The 17,992-nt window shown below is 33.6% G+C and overlaps 1 protein-coding gene across 1 annotated transcript in view; it reads right to left on the bottom strand.

Annotated features, from left to right (window-relative positions):
- Positions 1 to 17,992, bottom strand: part of LOC108360562 (mannosyl-oligosaccharide alpha-1,2-mannosidase IA-like) — a 75,107-nt gene that overhangs the window by 5,159 nt on the left and 51,956 nt on the right. The gene's annotated exons all lie outside the window — the stretch shown is intronic.

The following is a 17,992-nucleotide window of genomic DNA, read 5'->3' as shown; positions in this document are numbered from 1 at the left end:
ACTAATTGTCGAACATATTTTGTATGCAAGAGCTTGCGTAAAAAAATTCTCAAAAATCAACCCGATTTTCTAGCAACTTCAAACTTGCACTTTGTTATACTAAAATTGAATGGGCTAGGTTATAGCTTTTTTAATGCTATTTCCTAAATATTCGCAATTCGCATTGGCACTTTCGCATTCCCAAAATTACATATACATATTACATTCGTAACGCCCCTGGTATGTACATACATACATATTTAGACAAAACAAAGAAAAAGCGTACATAATGTGACCAACCGTACTTCTTTCGGCAGTACAGTACTTCTTTTTGAGCCGTTGTACTTCGTACTTCGAAGTACGGTCAAATGTACTTCTTTGCAATATTTTGTCCTACATTTTAAGTTGAGTTTTCGTTAACTGATTTGAATAATTCGAAAGAAAAAGCGTACATAATGTGACCAACCGTACTTCTTTCGGCAGTACAGTACTTCTTTTTGAGCCGTTGTACTTCGTACTTCGAAGTACGGTCAAATGTACTTCTTTGCAATATTTTGTCCTACATTTTAAGTTGAGTTTTCGTTAACTGATTTGAATAATTCGAAAGAAAAAGCGTACATAATGTGACCAACCGTACTTCTTTCGGCAGTACAGTACTTCTTTTTGAGCCGTTGTACTTCGTACTTCGAAGTACGGTCAAATGTACTTCTTTGCAATATTTTGTCCTACATTTTAAGTTGAGTTTTCGTTAACTGATTTGAATAATTCGAAAAGGTTAGTCATCTCATTTAAAAAGGGTACTACATCTGTAGCTGACAAATTTCATTATAAGTGACTATTCAATAAATAAAAATTAAAAGATGTTTAAAGGCCGGCCCACATAGAACTTTCCCGTTGGCTTTGGCATTGGCGTTGGTTTGACAGAACGCACGTTAAAAGTATGCTTGCTACAATGAACGCTTGGCACCGAATGCCTTGGCCACTAAATTAACATACTGCGACAGGTAAATTAATATTTCATATCAATAGATAATTGCATGAAAAAAGTATTTTTGGGTTATTCCTCCCTCCCAAGATTCGTATGGCCCTGTTCTTAAAAAATATAATAAAAAGCTTTATGAAGGGAGATTTTGAAACAAATTTGAAACATTATTTATTTTTTATAGTACTCGGCTTTCTTATGGAAACTTAATTTATATTCTTATAACTCGAGTCTATATATCGCGTACTTTCTTCAAAGGTGCACAAATCCTTCTTGTAAATTTAACTGAATTAATTTTTTCAAATAGGTGACAACCCGCTTCAAAAGTATTTTCGACAGTAAAGTTTCTTAACCCGCTTTAGTTTAGCACCAGAATTGTAATATTTAAGTTATTTTATCAATTTAAATGAATACAACTTTTCAAACATGAGACAACCCCCCTCAAATATTCCCGGCAGTAAACTTTCCTAAACCTCTTTATTTTGATACCCATATTGCAATATTTATTTTATCTTATTAGTTAAAATAAATAAAAATTTTCAAACAGGTGGCAACGTTCCCAAAAATTTCGGCTGTATTTAATGTATCTTATCAATTTAGTAAAACTGTAATTTTCAAACAGATGGCAACTCTCTAATTTTTTTCTTCTCTATTTTAATTTAGACCTCTGGCTTCTGTTGCTCTTATAAAGACCCTTATACTTATGCTCGGTAAGCACTTTCAATTTCTACCAAGCCCAGTTCATTTATTTAAATATATCATTAAGTCTAATTGAGCATATCATCGAAAATGTTTGAAATCGGGGGAACCCCCATCTTTTCATGTACATAGCTTAAATAAAGGTGAAATAAACTATATTTAATACGTGCACCGGGTATATAAAATTCGGCTTCGCCCCAACTTATACTTCTTTACTTGTTAATTAAAAAATTCGAATTTTTGACTTGGTACACTGTCAAAGTTGTTGTATATTCTGCTTTTACCATTTTTTAAGTACTTTCACTCTATTTTTCGTTCTCAGGCCCTGTACTTCTTTGAGCTATGAAATAGTTGGTCACATTAAGCATACATTTCATTTGTGCAAAAAAAAATTGCGTATACGCCATGTGAACCCAAGACTATCTATGAATGCGCGTCCTTCTCTCAAATGGCCTTCAAATATATACATATAATATGTACATCTTTACTACTGTTCTGATGACATTAACAATTCTGACTTTTGCTGTGTAAAATTACAAAATCGTAAATTAACAAAAATGACAAGAAGAGCATTCACAAAGGTTTTTATTGTTCAAGCTATGTATAATGGGCGCATGCACTTTTCTAACTTACAGTATTGTATTTTTCAATCATCATACGGGCACAGATGCATTCAACGTAAACAAAATTCAATAGCATACACTTTAATACATATGAAGGTGCATAGATACATACATATGATTGTATGAAAGTGGTTTGTATATTGGGTCAGTGCGCGTGACGCAAGAGTATCTGATTACATGGAAGCTATTACAGAGCATATGTATATTGTTGTTTGCTTGTGCCACCGGTAGGCAGCAATGTTCACCGAATAGTGGCAATTAATGCCAAGTGATGCGTCACAATTGAAATAATAACAACAAATACTACAACTACTAAATGACAAAGTAGAAATGCATTTGTTATTCTATCAGCCGGCAAGGCAAACACATGCAAGACTTTTTGAAAAATAAAATTATCGTAGCTTGAGAGCGAGCATATAGAGAATTGCTTATAAATTTCAATTAAGTACGCAGACTGACAATCTGCAAACATATTCAACATAACCCAGCCGGAAAATATAGAAGCGCTTTTAAATAAACGCTATCGGGAAGGGCTTTTTTCAATAAGAGCTGTATCAGCAGATCTTCCAAAAGAACTGCATATTAAAACAAAAGTTGCAGTAGATTTGCCGATGCCTTTCTGGTGTAAAGTTAAATTTGAACTGTGTCATTATTGTGCCATGTAAATTTTTCCCTTCTAGGCGAAGCTTAATGAAGAAGCAAGCGAGTAAGGCCGCCTATCACTTCAAAAGAATCGAAATAAGTGCTACCAGATGGCCTGGTTTTTCTTATTTTACCGACTGGGAATTACCCAAACACATGTTCATATACATTCAAACATATGGACAAGAACTTGTAAAGAAGTGGAACAATGGAACCACTGTGCAAAATGGCAACAAATCAAATAAATTGCAAATACTGCTTGAACTTGAACTGCACGCTCTTAGATGTAGACTCTGACACCGAAATTAATGGATGAATTGCGATAATTTGTGAAGGTAAAAGTTTTAAAAAGTGCAAGAAAAGTTAGACTAAGTATTTACATAAAAGAGTAATTAAAAAAACAATAAACTTCAATCGTATCCATAAACCAATAATCGGAACTAATTCAATTAGTATGGGACCACCCCTCAGGGTTCTGCTTCTGCTTATTTGCAGTAACCGCCTACCAAGATCTCCCAAGAACGATTCATATACTACTTTGCCAAATACCGAAGTAAGTAATTTTTAAAACATGCATTGCTTGAAACGGTTTCAATATCGGGATTTATCCAAAAGCTATCAGTTAGCNAAGATTGTTTTTTTTTTTATTCTTAATTATGAAAATGTTTGGGTTTAACATTAAACCGAATTGTTTAAATTCTAAACCCAACATATGTGCTCTCTTTTTTTTAAACTTGGAAGGTTTGTTTTGAAACTGAATTTAGTTTGGTCATATATGTAGTCCAAAAAGTTTAAAATTAAAACCGAATTTTTTAACCCTGTAACAATCCGTGAACACATAAGAAAAAGGTAATTTTTTCGAAACTTTGTTTTTCATCACAAAAGAAAAAATTCTTTATTTTAATATCAAAGCTATTTTAAAAAGTATATTATATATACACTAGCCCAATAAAACTTATTCTCATAAACTAGACTACATCACAACCCATTAAAAAAAAAATCGGTACATTTTTTCGATTGGAATTATAGAATCTATTATATTTTAAGGCGTCCTCCAAAATATTTCGAAAAAATATTAAGATTTATACGAGCTGGACCGATTTGAAAATACCTACAAAATGGAGTTTTTTATGAATAAAAATAGTTTCTTAAAGATGTTTTTTGAAAAAATACCCTCAGATGACAAAACACATTAGGCTTAAAAAATCTGCATCAAAATATTTAAAAATCTTTTCAACGGATTTCCGAAATATTTTGGTGGACGTCTTAAAAGATAATAAATTGTGTAATCCCGGCGGAAAAGACGCAACTTTTTTTGGTGATGCAGTCTAACCTATACTGATCTTTTTTGCAATGCGGAGATTTTTTAATTCTGTTGCTTTGTTTTCAATAACTCTATAAATACTTTAAATACGATTTGAGTATGCAATTTTGTAGCGCATTTTTATATGAAGAAAATGCCTAATAAGAATAATAGAATGGCGCTTGCACATATGTTAGTGTTTGGCCGAGCTTCTCCTCTGTTTTGTAGCGTATGCGATTGTATTTTTATGAGAAGCTGTTTTTCATGGCAGAAATACACTCGGAGGTTTGCCATTGCCTACTGAGGGCGACCGCTGTTAAGAAAAAAAGCTTTCCTAGCACAACAAAAAATTGCGATGAATCAATAATATATATTTGGTGATACTGCAAAACATTCTATGTCACTTATTACCTCCGGTGCTTAATTGATCTGTTATCTGTATCTGATCGCTTCTGGCAATCGTTCATCTTCATCAGCCAAAGGTACACAGTTTTGTCTAAGTGTCAAGGGTACTAATAGACATAGACCGATGATATATTTTGCAGCCACTAGGAACTGGTGGTGTTTTAATATTTAGTTTTCTTTGTAAGGCGCAAAATATCACAAGACACGTTTATTAATTGAAAAAATCGCTTAAAAATACCAAACTGTTATTACGCTAACGTTTTTGCGTGAAATTTTCAATGGCAGCAAAGAGCGCTACAAATTACACAAAACAATACAAAAAAATGTCGGAAAGGTAAACAATGCTGAAAAAATAAAGGCTCAGCTTGGGCTGGACATTGCACACAAAAGCGACAGGGAAGTTTCAATAGCAAAGCGTAAAATTTCGCAATATCAACAAAATAGCCATATCCTCCCCTCCCCGTGTTTCACACTAAAAAGAAGGTACATACATAGGCACATAAGTACATATGTACATACATGGATAACAGCAAATTTAAGCGCCGCGCCGGTTCAATAACGATGAATAGCTTTTGCTCGCTTTCATTCCATTTTTCACATCAATTTGTCGGGTTTTGAGCTTTTTTTTTTTTTGAATTTTTTTCGAAGATCGTTCATAGTTCATCCACAAACAAAAATAAGCGGTATTCTCAGAGTCTTGCAAAGCCTTTGCACGGTGCACGGATTGCGCGATTTGCAAAGCTGTCCTATGCAAAAATCGGTGTTAACCGTGCAATCCGTGCATCGTGCAAAGGCTTTGCAAGACTCAGAGAATACCCCTATTGACAATTTTGTATGCACCACCTCCTGGCGGCAACAACACCACCACCATAGCAGGCCACTGATGGAAAACTTGCGACTAATCGAAGTGCCTTTTTGTCGTCACCAATTTCGCTCAATGCCTGCCTGAACGCCTGATAGCTGACAATGAAACTGGACAATGGCGAAATAATTGAAAATTGCTTAGTGGAAAAAAAACAAAAGTGAAGGCAATAACAAACTAACAAAGCATCAGCAACCAAACTAAACGAGTTCTGAACGGACAATGAAAGTAAAAAGTAAAATATAAAAAAAATAATAATTGAGGCAAAAGTGAGAAAACCTGTCTGACCGACTGTCGGCCAAAGAGGCTGTTAAAAAATGAATTGATGTTGGTTGGGCGAACTGGGTGACTGATTCTTTGTCGAGGTATCTTTGCAGAATGATTGGATGGTTGGCTATATGACTGATAACTTGTCATTGATATCAGTCTGGTCTGAGCTAATGCATATTTTTTTCCATATACGCTTTGCTTTTTAAATTCAGTGAAATTATACGAAATTGACATCTACCTCTCATTACGCTCGATCTAATACGAGCCGGTATATTTTGTAGTGAAGAGAAGTATCGGTTACAGTGGGCAATCGAGTATTTCTGTATCTGTTTGCGAGTGGCGCATTTTTCTAAAGTATTGTAAACTTTTGTAGTTGTAGTATTGATTGTTGTTACATTAATGAATAATTCGGGATCAATGATTTGAAATGTTATTCCTATTTTGTTCGGATCCAAACAAAATTTGGAAAAACAACTCAATAATATAAAGTATTAGAAAGTAAAAAATTTAACACAAAGTTTTTATTAGTGGTTAATAAAAACAAAGTTCGCCCCACACCACCCAACGGTCCAACATAATCGATGAATTTTTATTAAAATTTTAAAATGTAATTTATCTAGCACGTCTAGCTTTTCAGAAAAGAACTATAAAAGTGCCGAAAAATGGCAAATTTCAAAAATTTACTAAAAAATAATAATATAATAAAAATAAATCAAATTCGTCTGACGGATTCTACCTTATATTGATGAGTGGAGTAGAAATTAATGGAAAAAAACGCCAAAATCAAAAAAAAAGATTGAATAAATGATTTTAACAGAAATGCTGGCAGTTAAATTTCCTAACTAATATCAGAACGTATAAAGCTGAAATTGGAAACCGAATAAGCATATTTTTCACACTGAAAACAAATACCGGCTACTGAAGAATTCAGTATTTTTTTTTTTTACTTTTCCGGGGCTTTTCCACTCATGTCTACTCAACTCAACGACATGAGGTAGAATCCAACAGACGAATTGTGTTTTCATTAACGCGGTTTTTTTCTTCGGAAAAGCTATGTCAAAATTCATTTATTTTTGTTTTTTATTTAGAAAATTAACATTTTTTGACACTTCAACATTTTTGTTTTTCTCAAAATCTAGACGTGCTGGAAAAATTTCGATATCAGAATCAAAAAATCTAGGAGATGGGGTCGGTTCCGTTTTAGAGATCAAACTAGTCGAAATTTTTTGACCATGTAATGAAAGTTTAAAATGTTAATAATTCATTGCGAGTTTAAAGAAATTTGGAAAATCTTTTAAATTTGAATTCCGCCAAATCAAAGGGATATAAATATTTTTCCCCTTTCCGTCAGTATCAAAAAGTTATTTACCGCGGCGGTGAAGCAACTGTGTTTCCTTCAAACAATTGGAAAACAATGACAAAATTTAAGCCTTTTTATTACAACCTTCAGATAAGCTCTCAAAACCCAAGTATGCCTACGCAATGTCCATCCGTTCAATCGAAAAAGCTGCCATCAATGGCAGGGAAAACTGTTAGCAACTGTTGACACTGAATTAGACAATGAGACACACAAAAAAAAAGTGGGGAAAATTTACTTACAAACTAGGTGATGGTCGAGCTAGTTTGAAGCGTAGAAGCAACAGCAAAAGTACAAAACAAACACAAAGAAATTAGACAAAGTCTACAAATGCGATGCGCGGGAAAATTACGCCTTTTCAATAATTCGAAAACAAAGGAGAAAAGAAAAAAAAAAGTAGCAAAAGCACCAAAGCAATTATTGCAAAAACTATGAAAGAGCGAAAACATCGATGGCGATAACAATGACATGAGCTATGCGTATACACACACACACACATACGTATATCGACATACTCATACACTCGACCATCAGAGGATGACAACAAAATGCTATCGGATGGCCATTGATATTGACAATGGTCATGAGTGGTTCACTGGCTGATTGGCTGTGGGATTGCATGCAGTCTTTATACATATGTATGCACATGTATTTGCTTGTGTAAGCATAAATTCACTATAAAACTGGGTTAAAGTCACTGTGCCAACACTGTGACTACAGATGACCATCGGCGTAGCAGCTAAATGGCTGAAAGCATAGTTGGTTGGCTGACCGGCTATCTTACTGCAACTGGCTATATGGGTGAGTCCCAATACGCACACACATACATACACACGTGCACAACATTTAGTACTACTGTATAACTGCAATTGTAGTTTTGAGATAAAAGGTCGCGAGAAATTAGAGGTGGCGAGATACTAGCTATCAATGTGGAGAGGTGGAGAGACAAAGAGGAAAGTGCAACAAAGCAGCTACAGCTTCAGCCGGACGCATTTATATATGTACATTAGACGGCATCACTCCACATAAAAAAAAAAAAAATCAGTACTATTTTTCCATTGGAATTATAAAATCTATTATATTTCGGGAAAATATTAAGATTAACGTGAGCTGGACCGATTTGAAAATACCTCCAAAAATGGATTTTTTTATGAATAAAAATAGTTTCTTAAAGATTTTTTTTTGAAAAAATTCTCTCAAATGACAAAACGGTTTAAGCTTAAAAAATTNAAAAATTGGGATAAACATATAAAAAAAAAAAAAAAAAAATTTTAATTTGAACGGAATCGTAATGATTAGATTTTTGATGCTGTTTTTTGACTTTTTTCAAAGATTGGTATAAGAAGAACTTGAATAACTGAACCTAAACTCTTCCGATTTAGACTTAAGGGGTGTCATTGGAAAGGTATTTTTTCAACCATTTTATTTCTTTGCTAATAAACTCATTCAAAGTTGAATTAAGATGTGTTGGTATTTGAAAAAAAAATAAAATAAAATAAATTGGACACGAATGACTTTTTTTACAGAAATAAAAACAGTGTGAAAATACCTTTCTACTGAGATCCCATAAGTCTAAATCAGAATAGTTTTGGCCCAGTTATTCAAGTTTTTCGTAAATCAGTAAAAACACGGCATCAAAAATCTCAATCTTACGATTCCGTTGAAAAGATTTTTAAATATTTTTATGTAGATTTTTCAAGCTTAATCTGTTTTGTCATCTGAGGGGACTTTTTTCAAAAAGTTCTTTGAGACAATATTTTTATTCATAAAAAAACTCCATTTTTGGAGATATTTTCAAATCGGTCCAGCTCACTTAAATCTTAATATTTTTCCGAAATATTTTGGTGGACGCCTTGAAATATAATAAATTTTGTAATCCCGGCCGAAAACCCCAACTTTTTTGGTGATGCAGTCTAATCTACATATTTGTCTTGCCGTACGTATGTCTATAAATATGTGCATATATGTACATAAGGGCATACATATGTACAAACAGAGGTGTTCGTTAGTTTATGTGGCATACTGACCCTCAGCTCTTGGCTGCGTTGTTTTCGATTTGACTCGTATTTTAGATGCCGTTGTTTTACGACTTTTCATTGTTGTTTGTATTAACATTACGCTGTTGCTTACTTTGTATTCCCTAGTCGAGTTGGGACTGCCCGCTGGCGATTTTAGTAAGCTTTTATTAACAGAGATGTAAATAACACATACTTTGGTAAATTAATTGCAAGTTTCCTGCTTTGTCGCGCTGTGACGCCAATGACACTTTTAATTTGTTAAAAGAAAAACAAATATTGGGTCATATGAAAGGTTTCTGCGGATTTTTGTCACTACGTGGTGTTGATGCCCATACATCTGGCAACACTCATCCAGTTGCTATATTTTTAGTGAAGACAGTTCTGTAATTTTGTCGCTTGAGCAAGAGGTTATATGTATTTTATGAAAATTAGTAAAATATCTGAAGAAACACGTTATGTGGTGATTTTCTAATACGAAACGAATGCAAAAACATGCCTCCTAAATATTTATATGCTTTAATATCTTATTACATTAAACGAGCAATTCTTGTATATATAGATATCCATAGGGTTCTCGGAAACGGATCTAAAACGATTTTGATGAAATTTTGTACACAAATATTGTTTTGGATTTTAAGGCTATCTGAATAGGCAATATCTCCGAGAAGACTCGTATAAGGTTGCCACCTATTTGAAATCAGGTACAAATTAACTAAAACATCATAATATGGGTTTCAAATTGAAGGTATTTTAAAGGTCCCCAATCCAAAAATATTTTTAATAAGGTTGCCACCTATTTTGAATCGCATATTTATTTAATTTTTTATTTAGAAAAAAAGGTAAAATATTACTATTCATGGGTGCAAAGAGAAGGTTCTTAAACAATGCTTTCCCTATACACAAAATGTTATATGTAAAGGAAACGAAAATAATGAAGATAAAGATCAGGATAAAGGTAAAAGAAAAGGTAAACGTAAAAATGAAAAGATAAACATAAATATTATATGAGCCATTACTTTTTAAGTCTGATGGATTTCGTAAAAAAAATATGTCATGTCTCCGACATATAGATGTTAAGCCCGTTTCTTTGGCTTTAAAACGACGTTTAGATGAAGTCTCTGCGATGAGCAGAACCCGAGATATAATGATTTGAAGGAGTACATGATTAGTCAGAATCACGAAAAAATGCAAACTTTGACAGATCATATCTCCGATAAAAAAGATAAAAAAAAATCCTCGAACACGTGTAGCTTATTTCATGTTCTATAAAAAAAAAAAACTTCAAGCCAATCAAGAGTGTGACACCAAATTTGCTGTCGGATATGAAATAGAATGTCTCATATAAAGATCAACATAAAGATAAAAATAGATACAAAAACGCTTGAGAAAGAGATAGAGATAAAGAAAGCGATACCATAAAGAAGATAAAACTGAAGAAGGAGATATGCTATGCTATGTTATGTTATGGTATGTTATGTTATGTTTTGCTAAGTGCCCCCTTCACTTAGCTCACCTTATCTCACCTCAACTCAGCTCAACTCACCTTAAATTGTCTAAACTCACTTCACTTCATCTCAACTTAACTTATCTCAATTCCCCTTAATATTAGTGGTTGAATTTCAACCGCTCGGCAAACACTAGTAATAAAAATTATTTGCAAGCAATTGTAGAGTTCTCCCAAAACGAAAAAAAAAAAATATTTCACAAGAAAAATTTTTAATTTTATAAACAAAATTTCACCAAAATTAAAAAAAAAAATAGTTTTTAGAAACTTTGGGTATGTAGCTGATTATTAATAATACATCTATACAATAATAAAATTGCAACAGGCCGATGTCTGTACATTATAGATTTTAAAGAAAAATTACTATAGGAGGTCTTTATCAGAGCAACAGAAGCCAAATATACAATTTGTAAAATTTTTGTCTGTCTATCTGCACGAAGCACGCAAACTACGGGAGACAACGATAATGCTTTTATTTTCCATTTCACATGCAGATGCGATTGAAATGTTAGCAAAAAACCTGTTGAAAATTTCAGCTCGCGCTTTATTTTAATAATAATAATAGATTGGCGCTTACACATATGTTCGTGTTTGGCCGAGCTTCTCCTCCGATTTGTGGCGTACGCTTTGATGTTGTCACACAAAGTGGAGGGACCTACAGTTTTACGCCGACTCCGAACGGCGATTGTATTTTTATGAGAGGCTAGCTTTCATGTCAGAAATACACTCGCTTTGACCGGGGCTTGAACCCAGGCGCTGCGGAGTGGAAGCGCGCACTGCTTACCACTATACCACAGGGGCCGCCACTAAAATTTAATGATCTATAAAACTGCATACCCAAAATTTTTCTATATTTTCTATAAACTAAAAAAATTTTAATTTGGTTAACAAATTTTTTATCATTTCAGGTTTTTCCTGTTAATTTTTTCCTTTTGGAGGAAATCTATAATTGTTTCAACTAGATTTTATTAAGGCTTCTTCCAAATTGCTACTTTTTCTGCACTTTACAGTAAAAAGTTTTATACAAACAAATAAAAATGCAAAAACCGGACTCAACTATCAAATTGGCTCCAGTCAATTATGAACAGTTAATTCCAGTTTTGAACCACTGTGCCACCTAGTCACAAAATTGCTACGCAATTTTTTTTTTTATAAACGCCTGGCTTTCGAAAAGTCAAAACTGGTTACAATTTTTTTAACCCAAGCATTACAAACATTCCCCATATGACCAATTTTGGGGTAGTCAAAATAGGCATAAAAAGAACGGAATGACATTTGCTATGAATGCAAATCGAATATGTACATTTTCCAAGAGATTTAATTGCTATCATATAAGTAATAAAATTTTCAATGACATTCCATTTCAATTCATCTACATCTGCTACATAGCTCTGAACAATGAAATTTCATTTGAATTCGTGTGAACAAAGCAACCTCGATTTATGGATAAATTAAGTAATAATTACAAGGAAAATACAGCTTAACATAAATTAACGTAATTTTATGGCTCGATAATATCGACTGTAATAATGATAATAAAAAGAATGACAACATTGTGAAGAACGCCAAAATTTATAAGGGCAGTTCGTAAACAAAATTCACTTCAGTATGCTTCATTGTGGCAGTGGAATGAAGAGAAGACAAAGTTATATGTATGTATGAATACGAGTAAGCGATGCCTGCTCAGAGATATGTATATGCATACATAACATAAATACAGTGGAGTAGTATGTATATAGTATTTATGTAAATATGTATGTATGCGTATGTATGTATGTATGTATGTGTACTCAGCCAACCCCCCACAATAGGGTAGGCAACCAGGCAAATCATCAGCCAGTTGTACAGTTCTTCACTCGAAGTAGGCAATTCGAAGCCAAGCAACGTAAAATGGATACTACTTCATGCCTATGCAAGCAGTGAAAGGGGAAAAATTAATTCCATAATTAATTGACGTGCAAAGTAATTAAAATTGATAAAGTACTGCAAAACAAATATGTAGTCTAGTGAAATATGAGAATGTACTACATAAAGAACTACCAATTTCATTGAATTTACTTATACAGCTGGGGTTGCCATTAAAATCGTTGGGGAAAAGATTCTATCAGACATATAACACAGTTCCTTTATAAGCGTAATCACATGCTTTTTTTTGCTGATTTTGCATAAGTGTTTTATACATTTGAGGGGTCGATTATTTAAATCATTTTTTTTTTACACTGTACATAAATACTTGAATATGTTGCAACTTTTTATTTTCGAACATTTTTTCTCTTGAAGTTCCTAGAAGGTTTGGACCGCATTCAGCATTTGTGGCGCTACAATATTTCCTTTCAGTGTATGTTTTATTTACGCTGCGCTATGATTGGGATCATTATCCAGCTGAAAGGTCCAGATAACATGCTTTTGTCAAAATGCCTTCAGAACCCTGAAGGTAGTATTCGGAGTATTATTCCCAGAGAAGGCCATTTTGGTTTCAATTCAACCGGAAATAATACCCTTTTTTATCCCTTACCAATAAGAGCCAGATGTTTTTTTGCAAAGGCATTTACCGCGATTCTGGCCTCAGCGGAGTGTATCTTGAGGTAACGTCTTTTTGCACAACTGCTTTTGATGCAAATGAAAGAAGGAAGTATCGAAGCAGATTAAAAGACTTGATTCGACTAAATTCGAGTCGTTCTTTTTTCCATATTCCTTTACGCAAAATTTATATAATCATTCGCGACTCCAAGCGACTGAGACTGGTGTATGTTAGTCTCATTAGTACCAATTTTGGTATGATTGGTAAATGTCTATAGGATAATGCAGCGTAATTAGCTCCCTTTGAGGTAAATCTCGCATTTTTTTTTAACCGACTTTCAAAAAAGGAGGAGGTTATCAGTTCGTCGGAATATTATTTTTTTTTTTATGTATGTTTTATGTATGGACCACGTCAACCGATTTCGATAATTTAATAATTTTGCATCGGAAAGGTAGTGTCTCAGAGGTGCTCCCATACTAATCTGGTTAAGATCCGATCCGTGGATCATGAGATATATATTTATAAATATATATATATATTTATATGAGAGCTGAAGTCGGTTTTTTTTTGCTAAAAATTACTTGTTTAATATTTATTTTTTTTCTGCTCTTTTTTATAAGAGGAAAAAGGAGTGAGCCCACCCACTTTTTATGGTATTTTGGTTAATATTTTTAGATTACGGAATAACTTTTCATAATGAAATACCAGCCAAAAGAATTTTACTTCAGTTTACTGTAAAAATCGTGTATAATGTTTTGTTCAAAATACAAAAAAAAAATAGAAGGCAATCTAATACTGAAGAGAACAAGCTTTCAATCATTTCAATACATTGTTTGAATTTGTTGATTAAACGAAGCGGTAAAAATTAAAAGCGTGGAAAATGCGCTTCGAAGTTTTCGGCAAGTAGCTGGAGCGCCACGAAACTGTCCGAGTGCATACTCGAAGTCCCGCTGCTTTCAGCTGTGTATCTTTGGAAATATTACGAATTAGACTCTACAACTTTGTGTACAAATTCTTGAATATCGTAGAAATTGATTTTAGCGATAAAAGAAAACGATTTTTGCAACCTCTGGAGAAAGGATCTCCCTTAAAGCTAGGTAGACTTTTAGCACATGTTTTTTTTAAAGTAACCTTACTTAACTTCAAAAGGTTCCATTTTATGCAATCAACTAAAAATTCAAAGTATTGTACCAGACAGTCAAATTTTGCGGGAATCGAAAATTATATACATACGTACTTTTAATATTATGAAAGATTTCACTCAATGTATGAATTTGGCGGGATGTGAAATGTGTAGTATATTACGAGTTGTTGAAACCATCTGAATAACGATCGAAAAACGAGCACAGAATGGGTAAATAAGCAATGGGCCTTATAAATAAAAATTAAGAAATTATTGCTTACGAGCTGGATTATAGGCTTAAGACAAAATGTGGTCTGCGGCGTAAAATCAACTATCATTGGGTCTTATGAATAAAAATTAAGCAATTGCATTTTTTTTTTTAATTTCAGACCATTTACAAGATTTATTCAAATAAATTTAAGTAAAAGGTCTGAAATTTGAAGAAATAGCACTTGCTTACTTTTTATTCATGAGGCCCAATGGTAGTTGATTTTCCGCCCCAGACATTTTGCTTGAAGCTTATAGTCCAGCTCCAAAGGAAGCGGTAAAGAACAAAATTACCATAATTTTGCTTGTGTGAATACTTTGTAGTATTCAAGGAAGTTTGACATCTGATAATTCACAGTCTGCCATTTCGCTCTTTCCTCACTAAATAATGGGGCAGGCATATGTTTCTGTTGCAAACATGGATTGCCTTTTACTTTATGCTTCACAAAACACATAAGAAGACCGTACTAGAAAGCATAGCATAAGAGCTTCGCACTGCTGTAAGGAAATTTGATAAAAAAAATTCTTCGCCATATCTTCAGCGTGTTTTTTTTTTACATGGAGCTTTTACTTTTCTTTAGAGCTCGGCAATAAGCTTTAACTACTTTGAAGGTCTCATTTACAAGACACAGCATTCTCCAAGCGCTATTTACATATGTAGGTCGAAGCAGTCAGACCTTTCTGGAGATCGCTTTAATGCTTACGACAATATCAAATGTAGAAATCCAGTGCGCAAGCGAAAGGAATGTCTAGTGTGATGAGCAGGGAACGGATTTTTAGGACCTAAAAACCTATAAAAAAGGCAAAATAAAATAACGAAATAGGCTGGAAAAGGCAAAATAAAATAGCGAAAAAGGCAGGAAAAGGCACTAGGTATTGCAAAAAAAAGCAACATAAGGCACTAAAAAAAGACAGAAAATACGAAGAATAATCAAAAAAAAACATTTATTTTAGAAATGTTTATATTACAAGTAAAAAGAGAAAAACTATGAACTAGTTTCATTATATGAAAAATTTGTACTTTGAATCTTTGACTATTTTATCCTTTCGAGTTTCTAACTCATAAAACTTTAATCTGTATAGTTGTAGTAACATTGAACCACAAGATGCATTTTGAAGTTTTCTGGCAGCATTTTCATTCGATTTTCGCGAAGAAAAGCCTTGAATGTACTAAATGTGCGCTCGACGTAAGTTGATACAAGTGGAGCCCAATTTAAATATGGAACGTTTGAAAAGTTCATATTATCAGAAATAAGGGCGTTTTCCTCGCCTTTTACAATTTTATCTACACCCCTTATTGTCTCCAAGCCTACGTTAGCTGATAAAACGGCTTTGAATTTTTCCAACACCAATTTGGCAAGAGGTCCCTGCGCTCCTATAAGCCGCATGGGCATGTGCATATTTATTAATCTTAAAAAAAAAAATTGTAAATGCTATAATCACTTTTTTAAAGGTAGAAAAGGCAAAAAAAGGCAAATATCTTAAAAAAGGCAAAAATGGGCAACTTCAAATGTGTATATATGGAATCAGGGAAAGCTAAATCGTGGACATTCCTAATCGAATATACTCTATCTCTTTAGCAGAAAAAAAGGCAATTTCCATAAAATCCGTTCCCTGGTGATGAGCATCAGCAAATTCAGTATACCATGTATCTTGAAATGTGATTCTCTTCGGCGAATGTAAGGGATATCCACTCTGGTCACTTATAGTTACGAATAGAAGCCTGGAAATATAAATGCGAGTTTGAAGCACATCGGGTCAGTCAAAACATTTTGTATGGTTTTGTTTGATAAGACAACAGTTTAAAAAAATACAAAAAACTAAAACATTTCCATGATCAAACATTGACACCTCATAGCTGGCAATTTTTCCGAAATTAAGTTATATAAATGAAAAAAATTTGCTAATAAAATTTGCCAGTAGTGAATCGTTATTGATTCCGATTTGTTTCTTTGATCAAACAAAATAAATAACCAGTCTCTACTCTACAAGTTGAAGCAGGAAAAATTTGCTTCGTCGGAAAACCCAGAGTCAGCAAACTATATAATAACAATCGATTTATAACCCAGCTGTAAATTTCACAGTTAAAAACGAGGTAAGTGTGAACACCCACAATATTTTCGTTTCGCTAATTTTATTTTGAGAAACATTCAGCTAATCTTAAATTAAAATGTTTAAATAAAAGCAGCTTCCGTGTCGCAGGGTTTGAACCCGTTACCAACAAGTTGGAAGTCGAACACATATCCATCGGGCGCAGCATTTTTTGAGGAAGCATGCCCAAAAAATATAGAGTGGTACTCATATAATTAGGGACACTACTTCAAAAAATTTTTGAAATTCTTTTTTTTTTTTTACTTTTATTTTTTCACAAAACTATAGTTTATACCAACACGAAAATCGAGTCACTCGAAGCTTAAAGATTTATTAAAGCTTATCAAATTAGAGAAAATGGTAAAAAAATTGCCAACATTTTAAAATGAATTTCTTGAAAAAATTCGGGTATGCAGTTTTGTTGCCCATTTAATTTTAGTATAATATTGTGCAAGTACCAAACTTCTAAACTGTTGTTTCAGTGGTTTAGCTAAACAACTTTTTAACCAAGTTTTAAGGCTTTATCATGAATACGACGGCCCCCGACATCCCGCGCCCATCTCTAGTCTGCGGCGCCAACAGCAAGCCGAAAAATACGTGACACTATTGTGAGGCGCCCGGTGCGTATGAGTAACATTCAAGCTAATGCTCAGTCAACAGAGAAAGTTTTTCCATGAGTGTTTGCACACTGAAGCGTGATGCGACTGCAAATCGTTTCGACAATTAAATTAGAATACATAAGTACATGTTTACTCTTTAACTAGGAAGAAGAGAAATAAATCCTTACCTAAGTAAACAATACGGTTGACAAGCCAATTATGAAAAATATGTCAAGTGCCGACTTAGTGGGTAAATGACGGTTTTATAAAAGCATGATCGATTGGTGACCTGAACGTAGTAAATAAACGCTGGTAAGTGCACAAAAAATTAGACTAGAAGAAAATGCTTATGCTTGCACACATTGTATGTATGTATGTATTGTATATTTAGTACCTTTAAACATAATCCATAAAATATGTTTTTTTTTCTCTTTGTTTTGTGTTTTTATCTACGGAGTGTAGAGAATAGAGCGCAAAGCATTTCAAAACTTTGTATTTCCTATCAAGCTAATCCATTAAAGCCACAAAAGGACATTTCAGGCGCCTGTATTACGTATGTATATAGAAATTATTGCTACTTGCATTGTCAGTCTACTGCTTTGCACGTACGAATCATACGAGTCATACTTACGTGTTTAAATTACAAGTCACGTTCATTGCAGTGGCACTGGCTTTCTTAGAGTTGTTCCACGAAGACCCAAAGCCCAACAACACTAATTCGCCCAGCCTTGGCACTGCTGCTGCTGT

This window comes from Rhagoletis zephyria, unplaced genomic scaffold, assembly GCF_001687245.7.
Source record: "Rhagoletis zephyria isolate East Lansing unplaced genomic scaffold, Rhagoletis_zephyria_1.1 Rzeph_scaffold_00587, whole genome shotgun sequence".
NCBI classification, from domain to species: Eukaryota; Metazoa; Arthropoda; class Insecta; order Diptera; family Tephritidae; genus Rhagoletis; species Rhagoletis zephyria.
Note: the sequence above shows the minus strand (reverse complement) of the source record. Positions and strands in the feature narration are given on the sequence as shown.